Source organism: Dermochelys coriacea, chromosome 1 (genome assembly GCF_009764565.3).
Source record: "Dermochelys coriacea isolate rDerCor1 chromosome 1, rDerCor1.pri.v4, whole genome shotgun sequence".
Lineage (NCBI taxonomy): Eukaryota > Metazoa > Chordata > Testudines > Dermochelyidae > Dermochelys > Dermochelys coriacea.
Genome location: NC_050068.2, coordinates 216,319,067 through 216,340,000, shown reverse-complemented (window position 1 = coordinate 216,340,000; position 20,934 = coordinate 216,319,067). Strand labels below are relative to the sequence as shown.

Here is a 20,934-nt window from a genome sequence, read left to right as displayed (position 1 = left end):
AAAGAAGCCAAGCTCCTTGAGTCTCCTTTCATAAGACAGGTTTTCCATTCCTCGGATCATCCTAGTAGCCCTTCTCTGAACCTGTTCCAGTTTGAATTCATCCTTTTTAAACATGGGGGAACAGAACTGCACACAATATTCCAGGTGAGGTCTCACCAGTGCCTTGTATAACGGTACTAAAACCTCCTTATCTCTACTGGAAATACCTCGCCTGATGCATCCCAAGACCGCATTAACTTTTTTCATGGCCATATCGCATTGGCGGCTCATAGTCATCCTATAATCAACCAATACTCCAAGGTCCTTCTCCTCCTCCGTTACTTCTAATTGATGTGTTCCCAGCTTATAACTAAAATTCTTGTTATTAATTCCTGAAATGCATAACCTTACATTTCTCATTATTAAATTTCATCCTATTACTATTACTGCAATTTACAAGGTCATCCAAATCTTCCTGTATGATATCCTGGTCTCTCTCTAAATTGGCAATACCTCCCAGCTTTGTATCATCTGCAAACTTTATTAGCCCACTCCCACTTTTTGTGCGGAGGTCAGTAATAAAAAGATTAAGATTGGTCCCAAAACTGATCTCTGAGGAACTCCACTGGTAACCTCTCTCCAACCAGACAGTTCACCTTTCAGTAGGACCCGCTGTAGTCTCCCTGTTAACCATTTCCTTACCCACCTTTCAATTTTCATATTGATCCCCATCATTTCCAGTATAACTAATAATTCCCTATGTGGCACGGTTTCAAACGCCTTACTGAAATCTAGGTAAATTAGATCCACTGCATTTCCTTTGTCTAAAAAATCGGTTATTTTCTCAAAGAAGGAGATCAGGTTGTTTTGGCACAATCTACCTTTTGTAAAACCATATTGTATTTTGTCCCATTTACCACTGACCTTAATGTCCTTAACTACTTTTTTCAAAATTTTTTCCAAGACCTTGCATACTACAGATGTCAAACTAATAGGCCTGTAGTTACCCTGATCATTTTTTTTCTCCTTTCTTAAACATAGGAACTATGTTAGCAATTCTCCAATCATATGGTAAAACCCCTGAGTTTACAGATTCATTAAAAATTTTTGCTAATAGGGGCTTGCAATTTCATGTGCCTATTCCTTTAATATTCTTGGATGAAGATTATCTTGGCCCTCTGATTTAGTCCTATTAAGCTGTTCGAGTTTCGCTTCTACCTCAGATATGGTAATATCTACCTCCATATCCTCATTCCCATTTGTCATGCTACCATTATCCCTAAGATCATCTTTAGCCTTATTAAATACTGAGGCAAAGTATTTGTTTAGATATTGGTCCATGCCTAGATTATCCTTAACCTCCACTCCATCCTCAGTGTTTAGAGGTCCTACTTCTTCTTTCTTTGTTTTCTTCTTATTTATATGGCTATAGAACCTTTTACTATTGGTTTTAATTCCCTTTGCAAGGTCCAACTCTACTTGACTTTTAGCCTGTCTCACTTTATCCTTACATGTTCTGACCTCAATAAGGTAGCTTTCCTTGCTGATCCCTCCCATCTTCCACTCCCTGTATGCTTTCTGCTTCTTCTTAATCACCTCTCTAAAATGCTTGCTCATCCAGCTTGGTCTACAACTCCTGCCTATGATTTTTTTTCCCTTTCTTGGGATGCAGGCTTCTGATAGCTTCTGCAGCTTTGGATCCAAATGCATCCGATGAAATGAGCTGTAGCTCACGAAAGCTTATGCTCTAATAAATTTGTTAGTCTCTAAGGTGCCACAAGTACTCCTTTTCTTTTTGCGAATACAGACTAACACGGCTGCTACTCTGAAACCTTCTTTATTAAAAATATTAAAAAGGGCTCTATCCATATCCAGATTAGATCCCGGCGGTCTATAGCACACCCCAAGCACTATTGTAGGGGATGCTCTACTAGTTTTCTTCCCCAATGTAATTTTTGCCCAGACAGACTCTGTCTTATCCATTCCATCGCTTCTTATTTCTTTACATTCTACCTCATCATTGATATACAATGCTACTCCACCACCTTTACCTTTATTTCTGTCTTTCCTAAACAATACATACCCTTCAATATCCATAGTCCAGTCATGACTACTACTATTCCACCATGTTTCTGTTATCCCTATAATATCTGGTTTCACTTCCTGCATCTGTAGCTCTAGTTCCTCCATTTTGTTAGCTAGACTCCTCGCATTGGTGTACAAACATCTTAATTTTTGCTGTTTGACCTCACTCACATTCTGTACCCAATTAGGCACAGTCATTCTACAGCCAGTATAACCTATTAGACTGGTATCCACATTGCCCTTCCTCCTTATATCCATTCTCCTACCCACAACTGTATCCTTTCTTACTTCGTTTTCTTCCCTCTCAATGCTAAAATCCGGTGTGGAGATTACCTGGACATCTCCCAACCATCTCCCCCAAATTCCTAGTTTAAAGCTCTCTTAATCAGCTGTGCCAGCCTCCATCCTAGAAGTCTATTTCCTTCCCTACGCAGATGAAGTCCATCCCGAGAGAACTGTCCTCTTTCCATGAATGCCTCCCAGTGGCCATACATCCCAAAGCCCTCCTTATAGCACCACTGCCTGAGCCATCTGTTGACAGTCATAATCTTGTCACACCTTTGTTGCCGTTCTTTAGGAACAGGCAGAATCCCACTAAAGATCACCTGAGCCTCGATTTCCTTAAGCGTCTTCCCCAGCCTAGCATAGTCTCCCTTAATACGAGAATCTAGACGTATCATTTGTTCCCACAGGAAGAATAATTAGGGGATTCTTTCCCACTCCCTTTAGGATCCTTTTCAACCTCAGGTCTACATCCCGTATCTTAGCACCTGGAAGACACACCCTTCTATTCTCTGGATCAGCTCTGGTTACAGGCCTGTCTATTCTTCTCAGTAAAGAGTCCCCGATCACATAGACCTGCCTTTTCCTGGTGACGGTGCTATTCTCCAGTCTATCCCCTGTTCCCTCTGGCCACAAGTTCTTTCCATTCTTATTCTCCCTTGCAATCCTCTGCCATCCATCCTGTATCCTCCTGGGGCTCATAGTTGGTGTAGTCTCCATTGACTCTTCCCCTTTTCCTATAGGACTAGCCGCTCTTCTCTTCTTCCTTGCCCTTCCACCTTCAGTGACTACCTGCTGAGCCCCTTCTTCATTTTCCAACTCTACAAACCTATTCTTGAGCTCTATTTCTCCTTCACTAGCCCTTCTTTTCCTCTGCCTGGTTCTTTTTGTCCCATGCTTCCACTGACCACTTTCCTCACCCAGCAGTCTTCCCTCAGAATTCCTCAGTCCTGCTTCCATCTGCAAGCCTGAGCTTTTCCCTTCAGACACCTCATGTGTTTGCTTCATAATCTGCTCAAACTGCTTTCTAAACTCAACCAGACTTTCCACCTGCATCTCCAAACCTCAGATCTGTTCCTCCATCAGCTCTATCAGGCAGCATTTCATGCAGACAAAACTCTTAGCAGGTCCCCTCTCCAGGGTCATGTACATACCACAGCTTCCACATCCCGTCATCCTCATTGTGTCTTCCACTGAATGGGTCACTCCCACTGCTGCCTCTGTATCTGCAATTGCCTTCCCCCCTAAATCCTGTTAATCTGGGAAACACAAACCACACCAAAACACTCCCCCACAGCAAAACCAAACCCCAAACAAGCACCACAACACAAACTCCCACTGAAACGCCTCTGTTTGCTGGCTCCTGTGCCGCTACACCTGTCTGTATAGAATGGCTAACGGTTCCGCCAGTGCTTCAGCTAGGTCCTTAAGTATCTTTGTGTGACAATCAGGGTCCAGACACCCCAAGGGCAGAACAGGAGGCCTGAAACCCAAAGAATAAGCAGTTGAAACAACTGTTTGTAAACACTATTTATTATTGTACTATAACGGTGTATTGGGGCAAAAGAAAAGGAGGACTTGTGGCACCTTAGAGACCAACACATTTATTTGAGCATAAGCTTTCGTGAGCTACAGCTCACTTGGGTAAGATATCATATAAAAACTGGATACATGCTGGTTATGGATATCATTGTGGGAGGTATATACAGATGGCGAGTAGAGTTATGTATGTGTGATGGAAATATGTTCCTAAAATATGTTTTGGGGACAGACTTGAGAAACAAGTTTGTCCTAGACAAAGGGATGTTGTTTTGCCTGTTTGCCTGTGTCTCCAGCATAAAGTGAGCAAGGTGAGGCCAGAGACAGTGGAAATTATGTTACATATGAGCCAAGAGGATGATGGGAAGTCACTAGGAAGAGTCAAATAGCAAAGGAGAAGAAATTTATCTGGGGAGGCACTTCAGACAAACACATTTCAAAAGGTTACTAGAGTATACAAAGAAGGGGAGAAAACTAGTTACCCATCATTTAGTGGCAAAGAGGACAGCACCCTCCAATTCCGTGAATGTTGGATCCTCCTGCTGGAAGGCTTGGAGATGCTGGTAGTTTGATGTGAGAAAGCTGTTGAGGCAAAGATCACAGTTTGCTAAAGAAAAGTCTTAGACACTAGAAAGTGTTGTATTTTGTTTTGTTTGTAAGCATTTTCTGCTTCTGTTAACTCTGCTTAGTATCATTTAAATCTATGTTCTCTATTAATAAACTTATTCTTGGTTTTACCATAAATCAGCTCCATGCTGTGTGTTAAGGTAAAGAGTGTGTCCTCAGCTGGGCTTGTTACCCAGAGGTTTTAGAACCCAAATCAGTGGTAATTTAACTGGTTTTCTTCAAGAAAAAATTAATATGGCCATAACTCCTCTGTCTGATAAATGATTGATACAAACCAGAGTGCTTTACCTAAAACTACTTTATTAGGTTTCAAGCGCATGCACACTATGTATGCTGTAGCAGTAGGGTGCAGAGCATTCCAAATATTTACAGTTACCTAAAAAGTCTGAAACGGTCTCAAGAAATTAACAGCCAGGCTACCGGGGGGCCCCGTCCTTCCATCTGACTATTGGGGAACTTAGGTGTAAAATCCTTGCCAAAAGGAAAGCTTCCTCAGAAGGCTCCAAAGCGCACTTTCTATATAATTTCTTTGTACATTTTCTTTGGATAAAGCACACAACTCATAATAGCCTCTAATGGACTAATAATTTCCCCAGCAACAGCCAATAACAATTCGTTATTTTTATTAGCAAAATATTTCTAGTTATAACAATGATAAAGCTTACATGTTAGAGGCACCTAAAACCAAGGTCGGTTGCCCAAACATTTTTTTTCTCTTTTTACAGTACGACCTATTCTCCCATTTTGATGAGAAAAACTGCAAGCATGTAGCTATTTGACCTTGCCTCTCAGGGTCATAAAACTATTGTTAGCTATGTGATGTTTGGGTTTCAGCTGGCAGTGGTTGAACATACCAAATGACTGACTCGAGTGCTGTCTAATTGTGGGGTACATGCAGGAATGTCAAAGACAGGGCTACAGGCTAGTGTGTGTGTACTGTATCTTTGGGGACAGTAGACTTAATTTCTGTGAGGTTTGCATTCCTTCCCCCTCATTGTTAATAGTAATTGTGTTGAGTATCTCCTCACCATTAACCTATTTAGTAAAGATTAAAGCAAAATAGAAATTAAACACCTCAGCCTTCTTGATATTATCCCTTATTAGCTCTTCTGTTAACTAAGTAGAGGACCTGTACTTTACTTCATCTTTCTCTTATCCCCTAATGTATTTAGAGAACTTATTATTATTATCTTTTTATGTCCCTTGCTATGTGTAACTCATATTGAGCTTTAGCCTCTCTGATTTAGTCCCTACATGCTGGTGCTTATGCTCAAATAAATTTTAGTCTCTAAGGTGCCACAAATACTCCTTTTCTTTTTGTCAATAAAGACTAACACAGCTGCTACTCTGAAACATGCTTTTGCTGTTGTTTTGTGCTCATCCTTAGCAAGTGCTTCACATTTCCACTTTTTGTACGATTCCTTTTTGATTTTCAGTCCTTAAAGAGCTCCTGTGGAGCCCTAATGTTCTCTTACGATTCTTTCTGTTTTTCATTCACATCAGGATAGTTTGTAGTTGTGTCTTTAATACTGAGAAACTGTCAGGTCTCCTGACCTCCTTTTTTCCCTAAGATTTTCTTCCCATGGGAACTTAGCTATCAGTTCACTATGTTTGTTAAAGTCTGGGGTGTTTGAAGTCTATTTTCCTTATTCTGCTTCTTTCACTCCTTCCTTTCCTTAGAATCATGAAAACTATTGTTTCATGGTCACTTTCACCCAAGTTGCCTTCCACCTTCAGATTCACTAACAATTCCTCCCTCTTGGTCAGAATCTAGTCTCAAAGGTCGGTCCTCCTGGCTACTTCCTCTACTTTTATGGAACAAAAAGTTTTCCCCAACACATTCCAAGAACCGATTGAACATTTAGTGTTTTGCCTTATTACTTTTCCAACAGATGTCTGGGTAGATAAACTCCCCTGTTACTGTCAGGTCTTGTGTTTTGAATATTTATGTTTGTTGTAGAAATGCCGCATCCATTCCTTCTCCTGAGTGGGTGGTCTATAGTAGACCCCTACCATTACATCACCACTATTTTCCACTGCTTTTATCTTTGCCCAGAGACTTTCAGCAGGTCTGCCTCTCACCACCTTCTGGGGCTCAGAACCTCAGACTTGCCCAAGGTCAGACACAGGCCAGTGGCAAAACTGGGGATAATCCCAGTCCAGTGGTTTTTCCACTAGACCACAAGGTTGCTATGTGATTCCTCAGTGCTCCTCCCTGTCCTGCACATTTTGTTATAATGGAATGGGGATAATGGTGGTTGTATAGTTGCTACTGGGGCCTACAAACAGGTAGGCTCCCATAGATTGCAGCACACACACAGAAGGGGAGAATTCATGGCTGATGTGCCTTACTTCAACCCCCCAACTTTTTCTGCTACCCTTCCTACTTTGCAACCCCTCCTGTGTTCTCCCTTCCTCCTCTCCCAATCTTCCCCCTTCCCTGAGCCCACCCCGCAACTTCTTCTCTCCCCTACCACCGATTCCCATTTGTCTCCCTCCCCGTAATAAACACATCCCTGGCTGAAAACCCAAACATTTCCCCCTGTTACCACCTATTCTTCCACCCCGATCATCCTTCCCCTTCCCAGTCAGCTTTCACATTTGGAAGTTGTTTTCTTTTCAAAAGCAATTTCAGTACATTCTGAATATGTTGCTGCACTCAGATTATATTTACACCAAACAAAATCCCCCATGAGAGAGACAAATTGGAGCAATAGACCTGCTTTTTTAACATCCCGTTTCTTTTCTGGGCTGGAGTTGCACTCACAGTGCCAGGGGTGGAGGTACCTAGCTGTAAAGGCCACAATTCACCCTCAAAGCCACCCACATGTCACGCTGGATTGTCAGGTTTCCAGATAGCTAGCCTCTCTCACTGCACAGGCTCAATGTAGTCCATTAGATGTGTGTGTAGGTGCACAAGCCTTCGCAAGCACCTAACTGGAGAAGCAGGCTCGTTTTAAATGACATCTTAATTTGATTTCCCCCAAAGGCTGGTGGATGCCATATCCTCTGTTGGGGGTAACCCTCAATGTCTGAGACCCTGGTGCAATGATCTGAGCCTTGGTTTGATCTCTATCTGTGTGCAAAAATAAAATGCCAGAATCTGTCAACTTTAATATAAGCTGTGGTTTTTTCTTCTTCTTCCTGGGAGCTGTATCTGGGAAACTCCTTGGTGAAATGGCCCCAAATTTTGATTACTAATACAACCCTGTGCTCCTATGGGAAATACTGTATTTCAACCCAATCCAATCAATCAGGCAGATATTAGAGCACTTAGAAAAAATTAGCTTTGAAGGAAAGCTGGTCTCAACCTTAACTGTTGCAGAGCTGTCACTGAGCTATAATATCACCACTGTGTATTTTATTCCCAGTCAGACCCCTGAGTGCAATTGTTCTGATTCAGTAAGCTTCCAGTAACCTAGGACTCAGCACCCTTGAGAACCCCAGTTTCTTCACATGACATTTGTGTGATAACTTAGGGGCAGCCGCTCCAGACTCCTGACCAGCACTTTGGAACCACCAAAGCAGAGACTGGCCTCAGCCAAAGACAATCTGTCCCAGGCATGACCCTGACCCCAGAGCAGTAAATGCCGGGGCGGAGTTTGGTGCATGCTGTGTGGCTTCCCACAAAGGGCAGATATGAGCAATAACGCCTGCACTGAAAGAACCTGATAATCACATCTGAACATCCTGATTTACAAAGTGCCCAGTCAACTAGGAAATAATTATTATTTAATTGTCCCAGGTCACTGGGGCTCCTTGATCACATCTTTGGATAGAATTGTGCAAGAGAAATGTCCTTCTGATCTTCCTTCTCCTTCTCAGGGTATGGCGGGTATAGGCTGGCAAATGGCAGCACAGGGTGTTCGGGGAGAGTGGAGCTTCACCATGGAGATGCCTGGGGAACCCTCTGTGACTCCCAGTGGGATTTACAGGCTGCCCACACCCTCTGCCAGCAGTTTGACTGTGGATTCGCCCTGTCAATTCCAGCAGGGCAGCTCTTTGGCACAGGAGACGGGCCTGTCTGGAACGGCAAGTTTGGCTGCGAGAGGAAGGAATCCCGCCTGAGGGACTGTCTTGTAACTGCGCTGGGCACAACTGAGTGTCCCGCTGGGAGCAAAGCCAGCGTGGTGTGTTCAGGTGAGCAGCTGCAGGGGGAAAGAAAAGGATTGGGGAACATCCTCAGTCAGATCTTCCCGGTGCGTCAATCAGCCAAGCTCCATTGGGCTCAGTGAGGTTATGCTGATTTACACCAGCTGGGGACTGGCCAATAAATTGGGCCTGTTCCTGCACCAGACAAGTCCCCTGGAACTGATCCCTCTGTGAAATGCTTGTGGTGCCTTGAGTACGGAATGTACCGAGGAAGCCAAATTCTGGTCCCTGGTCCTGCCTTTGCACTAACTAACGTGGATCAAGTATCAGTTTGTGAATGTGCAGGTGCAGAATAGTCCCACAGCCCCCACAGGGTAACTGCTAGCATTGATCACGAGCAACAATCCCTTCCTGTTCCCCACTCCCCTCCCTGCCGTTGCCGTTAATACTGATCACTTTGCCACCTCGACACTCACTTTCCCTTGTGCTCAGGGTGCTTGGGCGGCAGGTTAGTGAACGGCACCGAGTGCTCCGGGAGAGTGGAGATCCAACATGGAGACACATGGGGAAGCCTCTGTGACTCCCACTGGGATTTTCAAGATGCCAACATCCTCTGCCATCAGCTGAACTGTGGCTACGCCAAGTCGATCCAGGGAGGAGCCCATTTTGGGGAAGGGAGCGGAACCGTATGGAGCAATACTTTTCATTGTGAGGGGACTGAACCTTGTCTGTGGGATTGTTCTCGCATGGCCCTGGGCACCCCAGCCTGCTTCCCCAGAGACATGGCCAGTGTTATTTGCTCAGGTAAGTTTAATATACATGTGTGTGTTTTAGTTACAGTGCAGTTTATATGCCAGCTTAGGATCATCACGAGTAGTCCCATTAACTATAGTACTCAAGGTAAGTAGGGATATCGGCGTGTTGCTCTATTGGTTTAAGTTCCCCAGATCAGAGACACCTCCGGGTGCAGTGAGGGGTGGCGAGGTGGATCCTAGCACTACACTAGAGTGAACCGGAGAGAATGGCTCTGTGCTATAAACCTGGGGTTTGTGATTCACAGATGCCCTCGGTCCCAGCAGGGCTGACTCAGCCCTTCATCAGGTTGAGGTTGGTGTTGCAGAAGCAACCTATATGCAGAGATCTCATCCAAGCTGTGGGGCCATTACAATCCCATTTCACTCTCTGGAAAAGTAGGTGTTTGCCCTGGTGTTCCTGGCCAAAATGCTTTCCCCGTTGCCCATCCTGGATTGTGTGCTGGTGAGCTGCAGCCCCCACCTACAGAGCTTGCTCAATGGGTGTGTATGTTTGTAGATCATGAATTACCCACAGCACTTCATAGAAATAGTCATTTCTTTGCCAAAGATCCCAGTTTTCAGGAAAGTGTTCAGATGGCTCCAGAGCTTGGCTTCTGAGCCAGCTGGGAACTTTCACAAAGATCCTGCTCTTAGTGAGAGCAGCTGGCGCATTGATGAAGATCCTCCTCTACAATGCAACACAAATACTGCAGGGGTCCTTTTTCCTGCAGGCTTCTCCAAAGATCTTCATAGGCTTCCCCATGCCACACCAGAGAACTGCCATAGCTAACAGATGGCAAGTCGTCTGATGGCTATCCATAGTGGCTAGGCCCAGATTTTTACAGCTGTTTCGCTGTTGCTCCATTCAGCATGGCAATGCTTAACTGGTTTAAGAGCCTACATTTCATTTTCAGTAAGGATTTAGGCACTTAGCAGCCTTCATCAATGAGATCAATAGGAGTCACATCCCTGAGTGACGTAACTATGCCAACCTCACCCGCACTGTAGACAACAAAAGAAGAATTCTTCCATTGATCTAGCTACCACCACTTGGAAAGATGGATTACCCACAGCAATAGTAAAACCCCTTCTATCACTGAAGGAAGCATCCACACTACAGCGGCATAGCTGCAGTGATGTTCTGTGTCACGGTAGCGCCCATAGTGTAGACACGGCCTTGGTAAAACAAACATTTAATGCCCACAGAAAACATTGTAATAACTATGAATAAGCACTCCCAGCTATCTCCGTGACACCACTGGTTTCCTGAGAAAACTACAATGCATTGGTGACCTTAAAGAAAACACCATCCTAGCAACCATGGATGTAGAGGCTCTCTACACAAACATCCCACACATATGGAATACAATCTGTCAGGAACAGTATCCCTGATGATGCCACAGAACAACTGGTTGCTGAGCTCTGTAACTTTATCCTCATGCACAATTATTTCAAATTTGGTGACAATATATACCTCCAGACCAGTGGCACTGCTATGGGTACCTACATGGCCCCACAATATGCCAACATTTTTATGGCTGACCTGGAACAACGCTTCCTCAGCTCTCGTCCACTCACGCCCCTTCTCTACCTACATTACATTGATGACATCATCATCATCTGGACCCATGGGAAGGAAACTCTGGAAGAATTGCACCACAATTTCAACAGCTTCCATCCCACCATCAAACTCAATCTGGACCAATCTACATGGGAGGTCCACTTCCTAGACACCACGGTTCAAATAAGTGACGGTCATGTTAACACCACGCTATACCAAAATCCCACCAACCGCTAAGCCTACCTTCATGCCTCCAGCTTCCATCCTGGACACACCACATGATCCATTGTCTACAGCCAAGTGCTGAGGTACAGCCGCATTTGCTCCAATCCCTCAGACAGAGACCAACACCTACAAGATCTTCACCAAGCATTCTCAAAACTACCATACCCACAGGAGGAAATAAGGAAACAGATCAACAGAGCCAGACGTGTACTCAGAAGCCTCCTGCTGCAAGACAAGCCCAAGAAAGAAACCAACAGAACTCCACTGGCCATTACATACAGTCCTCAGCTAAAACCTCTCCAACGCATCATCAGTGAACTACAACCCATCCTGGACAACAATCCCTCACTTTCACAGGCCTTGGGAGGCAGGCCAGTCCTCACCCACAGACAACCTGCCAACCTGAAGCATATTCTCACCAGCAACTACACACTGCACCATAGTAACTCTAACACGGGAACCAATCCATGCAACAAACCAATATACAAAAACCTGTAGGAGAAGACTTTTACCTCGCTGGACACACAATAACAGATTTAAAGGTAGCCATCCTGCAGCAAAAAAACTTCAGGACCAGACTTCAAAGAGAAACTGCTGAACTTCAGTTCATTTGCAAATGTGACACCATCAGCTTGGGATTAAACAAAGACTGTGAGTGGCTAGCCAAGGACAAAGCAGTTTCTCCTCTCTTGGTGTTCACACCTCAGCTGCTAGAAGAGGGCCTCATCCTCCCTGATTGAACTAACCTCGTTATCCCTAGCCTGATTCTTGCTTGCATATTTATGCCTCCCTCTGGAAATTTCCACAGCATGCATCCAACAAAGTGGGTATTCACCAATGAAAGCTTATGCTCCAAAACGTCTGTTAGTCTATAAGGTGCCACAGGACTCTTTGCCACGTAAACAAAAGCTATAAGAAAGTAAATCTATGGGTTCTCCTTATACAGACCTTCCTCCATTTGTTTCTGTTACAACTTAACATGTTCTATACTTCAGCAGACACATCCAAACACATTCCCCACTGATCTTCTCTTAGAGATGATTTCTCAGGCTTTGCAGTGTGGCTGTAACATGTAGTGTGTCTTCAGAGCTTGAGAAATGGCAGTACCTCAGCCATTTCAAACACTTCAGAACTCGGTGAGCAATGAAACAGTCTGGGGATCTTAGCAGCTAGCAGCGCTCCAGCCCTATGCTTGGGTTAAGAGTTGACTGGGTCTCTCAGTTGCTGGTGAAACAGAAATCTGTAGCCTGTATTCAATGTGGTACCAGGATTGAAAGCAGCCTCTACAATATATGTTCCATGGATCTGTAAGGCTCTGACTCCATAGAGCACTGTCTTCTCCCCATAAACCCAGCAAAATCAGGCAAGAATTCACAAATCCTCACCTCACCAAGTGCTGCCCTGTTCTCTCTCTTTAACTGAGACAGAATCCCAGTTTAGAGCAGTCAGCTGATAGCTAAAGGTAAATTCCATAGGCTCTGTACTCTTCAAAGTAACAAATACTGCCCCCAGCTCTCCCTCTAGATCCATAGAACACACCATGGTGCACCAAACATTATCCCAATGGAGGGCTTCCTTAGGAAAATAAAGCTGGCATAGCACTGCCCTATATCCACGGTGGTACAGGGGTTGGGACCAGCCCTCACAGCAGATACATCTCTCAGTGCTGCATCTATCAGACACTGAGTCCACAGGGCTGTCTTCGACATGGTATACATTAAAAAGCTGGGATGACCCAGCTACATCACTCAGGGATATGAAAAATCCTCATCCCTGAGTGACACAGTTAAGCCAACCTACACCCCCACCCCAAGTGTAGACAGCACTAGGTAAACAGAAGAATTCTTCTGTCAAGCTCGCTGCCGCCTCTCAGGGAGGTGGATGAACTATAGCAATGGGAGAACCCCCCTAGTCAGCATAGGTAGGGTCTACACTAAAGGGCTACAGAGATGCAGCTGCAGCTATGCCGCTGTAACCTTTCAAGTGTATAAAAGCCCTTCAACTCCTGTATTTATAACCTTCTCTCCCCCCCCGCCCCCGACCCTGCACTCTAGCTCTGCCCTCAGAGGGTGACTAGGGTGTGGGGTTGCCCATAATGTAACAGAGGTCCAGAGTATCCAGCTAAAATCTATGTCCCCTCCCCATGGCATCTTTCGCTTCCTGTCAGAGAAATAAAGTCAAATGCTGCAGTACAAGGAATGTGGGTCACACTGACAGAGAGATTCTGTGTGGGAAGTAAGGGGAGATTACACTGGGCCCAATTCTTACTAACCCTAAGGGCTCATTTACTCCTGCTCAGAGTATAGGAGTGTTCATGTGAGAATCAGACCATACACAACTTTAATAAAAAACAGACTAATTGAATACCTGTCTTAAGTGTAATATTAATCTCATCTTTAAATATGGAGTCACTACTGTCCTCTGTATGTATATTCTTATAACTGTTTATATATTTAGGAAGATTTGACAAGTTTACAGATCATATTTTGGGAGCACTTTGGCTCCTTTGAAATGTAAGGTGCTGCCTACACTGTATAAATCTCCCATGACCTAATCACCAGAAAGGGTCTTCGCTTCTCCCACAAGGAGCTTCAACATCTTTATGTGCTCACAGTGAACAAAGTTTTAAAATGAAAAATATAGATGTTTAGAAAAAAATGGGATCTTCTTCCCCATTGTCCAGAGGTCACTCACCCCTCCAGCATCATCTCCAGTCAAGCCAATAGCTAGACTTTTTGTGAGAAAGGGAACTCAAGTGTTCACAGTTGCAGACCTGGCCTTGAAAATCCTTGCTGAGTGCAGAAAAGCCTTTATTGTGTTAGCTCCTTATGGGTTTGGAGCTGACGCCATGCTCGCAGGCCACCAATGTACATTGAACGGGGACAAACAGGGCAGGGTTTTCTTTAAAGGAGCCATGTGTCCTGGCAGTCTGGATCTGGGAATTGCAGCAGGGAAGCAGGGCGCTTGGTGAGCTCATTGCAGGCCAATACCTAGACTCCTGTTGTAAATCACAGCTACCTCACAGCACTGCCACTATCAGTGTGTTGAGAGATCACTGAGCACTTTTGCACATAGGGGTTTGGTAACCAGGGGCCTGATCTGCCAGATGTTCCTGAGCACTCTCCACTCACCTTGACTCCTTAGGGAGGTGAAAGCGCTCCACATCGTGCAAGATCTGTTCTCAGAGGTAGGGAATTCTTTCCTTCCATCACCTCCTGCATTTCTGAGTAGACAGACAAATGAAACCCTTGAGAGAGGTTGTTGCCTGTATCATTGCACAGCGGTGATAGTTACTTTCCAGTCGGCACAGAAACCTGTGTTTCACATCCCACTTGTGTATTATTTCTAATGCAGTACCAGCAGGGAGTTTTCTTCAGCATGTTTTTTGTCTCTGTGAGCCCAGGTCCTTCTGAGGCACTCAGACTGTTGAATGGAGAGAACCGCTGCAGTGGGACAGTTGAGATTTCCCTCCGTGGCATGTGGGGCAGAGTCCTGGATGACCAGTGGGACATGGACGATGCCAGCGTGGTGTGCAGACAGCTCCAGTGCGGAGTCGCTGAGAAAGCTTATAACCCCCCTACGTCTGAGCGAGGAATGGGCCCCGTGGGGCTGAAAAGTGTCCGCTGTGGAGGAAATGAGACTCGTCTGACTCTCTGTGACATCTCCCTGCCTGAGACAGCCCAGGCAGGAATTGCTGAGGATGTCGGTGTCATTTGCTCAGGTGACTTAGTGTGAAAATCTTATAAATATCCTGTCCTTGTTCAATGGGAACATGACCCACCCCAGGGCCTGCCTCCACCCCACCGTGTGCTGTGATCTCAGCAGTCCTTGAATTGATGTGGATCCGAGACCCATTCAAACTGGGACCCATTTATAGTAACAATACATTATATGCAGAACAAAGCATAGCCATGGTATAGGGTTAATGCACTATAGCAACCCTTCTCTCTCTCTCTCTTTTATGGATTAGAGCTGTTCAAAAAAATTCAAATTTTTTCCTGTGAAATCTTCACAATAAGATTACAAATTTTCTCATATAGTTGGCTTTCATTGAAAATGTTCAGATTTGTGTTGAAAAACTTGGGCTGTCAATTAACCACAGTTAACTCACGCATTTAACTAAAAAAATTAATCGAGATTAAAAAAAATCATGATTAATCGCAGTTTTAATTGCACTGTTAAACAACAGAATACCAATTTGTTTTCTTTCTGAATGCAGTTATTTTGTGTACATAAATCTACATTTGTAAGTTCATCTTCTGTGGTAAAGAGATTACACTACAGTACTTGTATTAGCTGAATTGAAAAATACTGTAGCTTTCATTTTTTACACTTCAAATATTTGGAATAAAAAATATAAAGTGAGCACTGTACTCTAATATATTTATTTCAATTACAACACACAAACTGTAGAAAACATCCAAAATATTTAAATGGTACTCTATTATTAACAGCACAATTAATTTTTTTAATCACTTGACAGATCTATGAAAATCCCAAATTTATTTGTGGAACATGAACAATATTCACGGTCATTCATATTTTGTGGGGAAAAGGATGAATTTCCAAGCAGCTCTAGTGTATATAGTGGCTTCTTTATGTTAAAATCTTTAAAAAACATCCTCTCTTGAATCAGAAAATAATAGTAAGAAAAGGAAGTCATATGCAACCTGTTTTGACCAAGGCTGCCATGGATAGTAGGTCTGGGCTAGATCCCCCAAGGGCCTTGGGCATTGCAAGGCCTGACTCCTAGGTACCTTGCCACTGAATGGGATCCTCAGCCATGAGTTACGCGCCCAGCTCCTCGTACAATGCATGGGGAGAGTTAGGCACCAGAAGCCAGAAAGCTGAACAGGGAACCACCTAAATTTGCCAGCAGTGAAATGCCAACGAAGGGAGTAGGGTCTAGATACAAAGTTATTTCATTGCCAACCTCCCATTGATTGAAGTCTCAGCCCCCTGACACACAGGTAGAGGTAGGCACCTATCTCTGCTTAGGGACCTCAGTCATGAACCCACTCCTGGAGCTAGGCACGTAAGCCAGGTCAGCTCTCTCATCTCCCCATTTTACACATGACCCAGTGGTTAAAGCTCTCAACTGGGAGGTGGGAAATCCACATTCAGTCCCTGTTCTGCCTGATTTGGAGCAGGGATGTGAACACAGGTGAATGCTCTAGTCACTCTAGACTGTGCTGGCATGGGTCTCTCCTGCTGGAAATGTTCCACTTTGTACAAATAATCAGTCACTGAATCCAAAAAAAAGGTAGAGATTGATTCTAGCTGGTGGCCAGGGCACTCACCTGGGATATGGGAGAGTCAAGTCCCTGCTTCAATAAATATGTAATGATTTATATATTACGTATGTATAAAGAGGCAGTTAGGTAGCTACCTACCTTTGTGGATCTAACCCTGTCACTTAGGAAATACATCAAAAGTTGCTATTATAATGTGACCTTCTTAAATCCTAATCCTATAACTGTGCAATTTTCCTTCATTTAAAGGTAAAAAAAAATCTGATGGGATTTTTTCCATTGTTCTTGGTTATACATGACTATTGTACAAGATAATTCTATTCTTTTTGTTGGTATATATTTACATTAAGGTCCAACAGTAAAAGTAAACAAGTAACAGATATTTTAACTAAGTCCCTACATCATGCAGAGTATGTTACTGCACTGATATTTTTTCATGCCCTCTCCAATTGCAGGGTAACTACAGCACATTAAGGGCCCATTTCTGTTCCCATTGTGTCAGTGGGAGCTTCGCAGTTGATTTCAGCAGCGTAGACTTAGGCCCTAAGTGTCTTGGACTTCATTGTATTCTCACATCCAGTTTGCCTGTCTTTCCCTTTATTTGTAAAATAAAGTGGTACCAAGTCTACTTTTCTCTAATGTTCTGGTACCTGCTGTCATGCTGTCTGGAGTGGCTCACCACTGTAAGTGACTAACTCAGGGCAGACACCCCAAACTGGTGGTGTGTTCTCTAATTAGATTTCACCAAGCCAGTCACAAACATGAACTCCTGGGTCACTATACAATCTCACTGTAGAGCCACAAACCACCTAACCTGCCACCCAGACAAACTGAAAGTTGTGATAAAATGTCACTTAATCCTAATATCATACCACACCAAGTTTCTCCCAGTCCCAAGGGACCAGTCAGTCACCCAGAACTTCCTCCAAAGATAACGCTGGCAGCCAGTTCTATAGTAAATAACTAAAGGTTTATTATCTAAGAAGAAAGAATGAGGGTTATTGAGAGGCTATAGCAGGTAAAATATAACAACAGGGAAATCAGTTTGTAACTCCAAATGGTGGCAGTGATGTAATAAACTGGGTGTCATGAGGTACTCTACTCACTGCCGGTCTGGCATCTCCTCCTGGTCACTCTGGGGATTAGCTCTCGAGGCCAACGCCCCATCCACAGTTTGCACACCATCACTCTCACTTTGGTCTGCAGCGCCTCTTGCTCCAGGACCCGCAGCATCCTCTTTGTGAATTAGCCCTCCAGCTAGGTCACTCAGTGTTCCCCCTGATGGGACTCAGTCCATCAACAGTCCTAGGCCGTCTTCCCATCCACTGCCCGGGTGCCACTCCCTCAGTGGCTGGTAGGGGAACCCAGGCCTGCCCTCTTTTCTGGGATCCAGTCCAGAGACAGCTCAGCAGTTCTGGGCTTCCTTCCTCTGCCCACATTGCTCCTTCCCTGGACTGATTTAGTTGGGGTTGGTCCTGCTTTGAGCAGGGCATTAGAAGATTAGGGTTGGAGACCATCTAGTCTAGGACTGCTTCCTATACTCTGGTTCCCCTCCTCACTCTGGGTGTGCCAGCCCCAAGAATCCTCCTCCCAGGGAATAACTACAGACTATCTCCCTGCAGCCCCCAAACACTCCTCCCTCTTCCCAGGGCATGACTGCTGTCTGCCTTACTACAGTCTTTCCCAACAACCCCAGGCTTTAGCCACCTTCCTGGCTTTATAGGTCCCACCTGTTCCTGAACAGGTGAGACTCTCTCTAACCAGCTGATTCTGGCCTAAAACTCCACTGTTAGCAGAGTAATTAGCTGATTGGGCCCACCTGGCCCAACCCAGCTCTTACAGGGCTAGTGTGGGGAGCTCACCCCATTACACAGGGCTACCCAGAATAACTCTGGGGATCTCTGTCTTCTCATTCAGTTATTCTTCTCTGTTAGAATCCAAACAGTCCAGAGATACACGATCTTTCTTTGAATCCATATTTATATCTTCTTCTCACATAAGAACATAAGAAAACAAGCTCACAGAAAACAAGCTGACAATCTACCCATGTGGGCTTTTCTTTTGATGACAGGGAGTGAGAAATGCACTTAGATTTTTGACCTCAGACCTTATTCATAATGGCTATTTCCTTTGAAATTAGCATTTTCTGTTAAAGTCCTTAAATCCTTAGCATTTCACAAAATTTATTTGATGTGTTATTTAGCTACAAGTGTATTTATCATGTAAATGTTTGGCATTATATTATGACAGGAATAGACACACAAAAACAACACCTATACCGTTCCACTAGTTTTCATAGTTTAAACATCTGAATACACACGTATACATCTAACCATTACTTTAATCTACACAAGTGAACTGATCTAAATACACTCTAGCATGACCTGGTCAGCCAGTGTCACCCCCTCCCCATTCTGTAACAATTGAAAAGACTATTTGGTTTTGGATAAATTAATTGCCTAGTAATTCCTTGAACACCTTGATGCTTATCATTTAAGAGTTGTTTGAGAATATTCAAGATTTTGAGTAAGGGCTGTTTCCGCTAACCCTTAGTCTCACAAATAGCTCTGACCCATGTGACGATTCCCTTAAGGATTACTCCGATGAGTAAGGAATTCAGAATTAGGCCCTTACACTCACATGCTTTTTATCAATAGTGCTCTGTAAAAAGTATTCCTCATTTCCTTACTCAGCTTTTCTTCTTTTCTGTGTTTCTTGTTAAAGACAGATTTTAAAAAGCATTTCAATATCTCAGCCATTGTAGCATCATCATTGATTTGCATGGAAGCTATTTAAATAATCATCATATTGCATATTAACAGCTGGGATCTATCCCTGCAGGGAGCCGGCAGATCAGACTGATGAATGGGGCAGGTCGCTGTGCTGGGAGAGTGGAGATTTATTACAATGGCAGCTGGGGGACAGTCTGTGATGATTCCTGGGATCTGTCAGACTCCGATGTCATTTGCAAACAACTGGGATGTGGATGCCCCATCAATGCAACTGTCTCTGCTCATTATGGGGAAGGATCCGGACAGATCTGGCTGGATGATGTGAACTGCTCTGGAAACGAATCCAATCTTTGGAACTGTCCTTCCAGGGGCTGGGGCCAGCACAACTGCAGACACAAAGAGGACGCGGGAGTTCTCTGCTCAGGTCTGGTCCGGGAATGCTCATGTGAGCCTGGTTACCAGGGGATTTAATGGAAGGGGCAGACATTTGAGGAGAGAGCTGAGAATGATAGAGCCTCTCCCTCACTGTCTTTTCTATAAGGTGCCCATACAGCGCGTTTTGGCCAGGATACTCTCTTTTTTAAGCCTGCCCTGGCCGTCCCGATTCTTTTGGCAAAACTGGGCATTTCTCTCGTTTCCTCTTGCCAACGGATCATGAGTTGGGAAGAGCAAATTGGACACATGCAAGTTTTGCCTAATGGTGGATTGCACCCCTAGCGGAGTGCGGAGGAACATGTAGGGGGAGAGGGGGGAAGTGGCAATGCTAGCCCAATGTGGGAGGACAGCAGGGGTCTTGGGCCGCTGTGCACGCGAGATGAAAGAAGGGGGCCTCGCACTGACCCCGCATGGGTGGGTGCCAGGGGGGCTCAGGCTGGCCCACGTGCTGAGGGGATGGGGAACCTCAGGCTGTCCCTGTGTAGGTAGGAGGTAGGGTAGGTTCAGGCTGGCCCCACGTCTCAGGTGGTGGGGAAAGGAAGGGAGGTTTTGGGGTTGGGCCCCTCATGGGGTGTTCCGTTTTCCCTTTTAGAAAATATGGTCAGTCTACTCTTCTACCTTCCTACTGGGGTCATGATTAGGAAGTCACCGTTTCCCATATGTTCCCACCCAGGAATATTGGAGATATCACAGCATTTCTCTAGTGTTGGGAGGATAGTCACTGCTGTATTGCAGGTATCTGTGTCTGTAACTGCTGGGAACTGGTGACTTTTCAGAGTTGACCATTGCATTTCTAATGGGCTTGTAGGGTCCAGGAGAGTCTCTCATTCTTAGTGTGATTCTCTCTGACACTTGCTCCTGCAGAATGATGTGGCTATACTTTTGGGATGAACAATTACTGGGATTTCACTCCTCACACCAGTTCATTTCAGAATCAGATGATTTAAATTTCCTTTTTGTGCACTTCCTTCTAGAATTCACGGATCTGAGGCTGGTGAGCGACAGTGATTGTGCTGGGCGGCTGGAGGTTTTCTACAATGGGACGTGGGGCACTGTTTGCTCCAATCAGATGTCTGGAGTCACCCCAGCAATTGTCTGCAAACAGCTGAACTGTGGGGATGAAGGGCAGATTGCAGGAGACTTGGCATATGGAGCAGGTTCTGGTCCCACATGGCTGGACCATGTTGAATGCAGTGAGCAGCACCGGTCCCTTTGGCAGTGCCCATCAGGCATATGGAAACAGCAGTCCTGTGAAAACCGAGCAGAAGAGACCCATATTTCTTGCAGTGGTAATTCTGAAACTGTCTGTGCACACACCTGCGCACACCCAC

At 44.7% G+C, this 20,934-nt stretch overlaps 1 protein-coding gene and 1 pseudogene across 1 annotated transcript in view; both read left to right on the top strand.

Annotated features, from left to right (window-relative positions):
- The window catches only part of LOC119860485 (scavenger receptor cysteine-rich type 1 protein M130-like), a 1,081,813-nt gene that overhangs the window by 403,207 nt on the left and 657,672 nt on the right, over window positions 1–20,934 (top strand). The gene's annotated exons all lie outside the window — the stretch shown is intronic.
- The window catches only part of LOC122460066, a 45,278-nt pseudogene that overhangs the window by 7,808 nt on the left and 16,536 nt on the right, over window positions 1–20,934 (top strand).